Here is a 3,446-nt window from a genome sequence, read left to right on the forward strand (position 1 = left end):
TGCAGCTTGGTGGTCAGATTGTGAAACACAGGAAGTGGCATTCCAAAGCAATTAGCACCATAGCTGAGACAGTGTATGAAGTAAACCAAACAGTTATGATAAAATTTGCAAATTACATAACTTAGAATAAATTATTTAGAGCTTCATTGCAGTATATCAAGCAAGGCGAACCTGTTAATGCTGTCTTCTTCCGAGGGGTAGTATGTGTCATCTGCAGCATCGTATGGCTCTGCTTCAGAAGGGGGGTCGGCTTCAGAGAAAAGGTAACCTTCAGAGGGCGGGTCTGCTTCTGAGGGGAGGCCATCCTCAAAGGCAGGGTCGGCTTCAAGGCAGCAATCTCCTTCAGTGGGGAAGTCGTCTCCAGGTAGCTCCGAGGGCAGTTTTATCTCTGAAGGCAGCTCTACCTCCATGTCTTGTTCCGTTCCACAGAACAACCAGTCAATCCCTGCCAGTGTGGCTGGCCCAGGTTCCACTTGAGGCTGTGGTTCCTCTGTGGGCTGAACCTGATATGCCGGATCGATAAATGGAACAGGTGATGTTGGTCCAAAGTCAAAGGGACAGATCTCCAGTGCGGCAGGCGAAGATGTCCGCGTGTAATCAGTCTGAGTGCCACGGCTGTCTAGAACCTTGAACTCTGTCAGCATGTCAGTCTGTGTCGCTGGAATGATAAATTTTTTGGGGTAAGTTGCTCATAGAAAATTTGCATACTCATAAACACAAAAATAAAAAAAATAAAAACACCCGCCAACAAAGCCTTAAAGATTCAGGGTCCCTTTGTTTCAAAACCGACCTGTTTTTTTTTTGTTTTTTTTAAGGGGGGGGGAGGCTATTTATATGCGAGGAGCAACAGGTTTGTTTTTTTCTGCTGTGGTGGCATTCTTTGGTGAACTTTTTTTTTAAATGCTTATGTCTGCTTTCCAATTAGTGGACATCATCATCTTAACAATATCTAGAGTTGTCTTAACATCTAGCCACGGCGCACTCTTTACATCCAGCCATGGCGCACTGGATATGTGTGTTGGGATGCTGAAGATTAGCGCTAGCTCTGACGTCGTCGAATCGAAAGCTGACGGTAAGACCAGCACGAGGGCTCAGTATAGTTCACTGGTTATGAAAGCAACGTCTGCTCAATGATTGTGGCTTGCTTGCCTCGTGTTCGAAATGAAGGTGACAGAAAAAAAGACACAGGAAAGTCTTAAATGTTTGTGCTGTGCTATCCAGGCAGACGAAAGCAGTTTTGATGATCAAAAGAGAAACTCTCAGAGACACTAAATAGTGGATGTTTATATCGGCCTTTTATCTGGTGCTTTTAAATCTTTCAACGGTACAATTACAGCGAGTTCACAATGTTTCGGGCCTTTAAACAAACTGAAAAAAAGTTTCAATGGATGCCGGCGGTTATAAGCATACATTTGTGTGATAGCGGAAGCTTTTAGGTTTTCCATACTCTTATTTTTTTATTCGTCCGAAGAGCTGCATGGTTTTGGTAATTTGGTTTTTTGTACAGGGAACTTTTTGCATAAATGGCTACAGCACTAAAACATTGTTCCTAATGCTGTGACAGTTCATGTCTGTCAACTTTGAAGGAAGCACACAGCCACGTGTTCCAAAAAAGCAAAAGGTTAGGAGTTCTCAATGCAGCTATGACAATGTTTGATTGTCTTTTGCTACATAATATTTATATTATAAAATTAAATGTATGCAATAAAGCACAGAACAATAGCCACGAGTACGCTAAAACCAAAACCGACCGAAGTGAAACCATTTAATGGCGGCAGTACACTATGCGCCAGTCAGGGAACTACTAAGATGAAAAGGTGTATGGTGTAAACCTCGGATATTCTCTTTGTCGCTTTATAAATATATTCAGAAACAGCAAGGTGTCCTCCTTTTCACATTCCACAGTGAACTGAATGGCTGGCTCGATAGAGTATAGGTGTGCCAGAAAGTTAGTAATGTTTGAAGTATTCAAAATATGAAAGCAATCATTCACATTTGTAAATAGTCACACCTGAAGAAGTCAATTCGGTTTTTGAAATGTTGGGACCGTGGAACTTGAGGTCTTTTGTTGATGACTTCTTAATTTTCCTGGCTTTGACCATACCAGAGGGGCTTCTGTTAAATTTGTTTATGTTCAAACAGAAAGACACTCGGGCTTACCTCTTACAGTTCCCATTTGTCTTCTGGCTGTGGAATCCAGTGGTGGCTTGCTTGTAGGGAGCTCAGTGCGTGGCACCACAACAACCTAAATGCAAAGATAAAAAAAGCTTGTGCTCAAGCACAGAAAGTTTTCACAGAAAGCAATTTTTTACTGCAGGACAAAACAATGTTTATATTGGCAGCTCTTCAGTCATGTTCTTGTAGTAACCACTTGATTGCAGTCACATTTTTTATTAGAAATTCTTTGCAGGAATAACAAAAGGGACTTTTTTTATGCTTACATGGCGGGTAAATTAATTATGCGAGTATGTTACTTACACAAGTAAAGTCGGTATTTGCAAACAACAATGACTACACATAGTTATGAGTAGTGTCACTCAAAAAGAATGAACAAAGGAATGCAATAGGCAAGTATATGAACACATGTCTTCACTCTTTTGGTGTCAGCTGCTGCTTTTAAATGAAAATGCTTGAGTCTGTTTCTTTCTTTTTTCAACATGTATTGAAATAATCTTTTGAAAGTTCCAGTCTGGTAAGCTACTTTAAAACTATGTCCCTTGCCTGGCCCAAGCATTTTGCCCGCTTTTCAAGAGGGAGCTTCCTTTGCAGCATCCATTATACAGATCAGAGACGTGCAAAGTGTGTGTTGTGACCCCTCAAACGGTCGCGGGCTATTGTACGAGGCCACACGGCCTTGGAGAGTTCCTGAAAAAAAAATGAATATGCATAAAGCTAGCACAGAAATAACAGTCCCCTAAGAACAGTGGCTGGTAAAGCCGAGTTTAAAGTCAACGAAACCAGGCTGTGCTCTTTAATAAGCGTGTTTGGCCCAGGTTTTGGGGTCGCAGTCCCAAACAGTTAGCGCACCTCTGGAACAGATGATGATGCTATTTCAATAACCTCATCATTCTTTCGTCTTGTAGTGGAAGACAGCAGGTGTTGAATGTGGAGGCACAACTTACCAAGTGGATATCCTTTGAAGTAGTATTTGGAGATGGTATCTCCTCACCCCGACATTCCTGGAAGTATGAAATATCTCAATGTTTAGAATCCAAACAACGGGACATAAAAAATTTAGATTTCTTTATTTCAGGTTAAATTTCTTTATTCCTCTACAAATTAAAGGTAGGAGGTAGGGAAAAATCAACTATAAGTTGTTGCAGTTGCACCTCTAGGCTCCTCAAGATATATGGCTTACCTACTAAAAAAAGGATATTAGCTGCATTACACCTGATTTACACGAACACAGAAAAATTCATTACTCGATGTGCAACAACGTGCTTCTT

General features: G+C 41.2%; 1 long non-coding RNA gene across 1 annotated transcript; it reads right to left on the reverse strand.

The window, feature by feature from the left end:
- Positions 1-619: 619 nt before the first annotated feature.
- LOC120842956 lies at positions 620-3,171 on the reverse strand. The gene is made up of 3 exons (XR_005716059.1): positions 3,123-3,171; positions 2,161-2,245; positions 620-658 (listed from the first exon to the last, which is right to left on the reverse strand). It is a non-coding gene; the product is annotated as an uncharacterized LOC120842956 (long non-coding RNA).
- Between the last annotated feature and the right edge of the window lie 275 nt (positions 3,172-3,446).

The sequence above is a fragment of the Ixodes scapularis genome, unplaced genomic scaffold, assembly GCF_016920785.2.
Source record: "Ixodes scapularis isolate PalLabHiFi unplaced genomic scaffold, ASM1692078v2 PGA_scaffold39__5_contigs__length_11793443, whole genome shotgun sequence".
Classification (NCBI taxonomy): Eukaryota; Metazoa; Arthropoda; class Arachnida; order Ixodida; family Ixodidae; genus Ixodes; species Ixodes scapularis.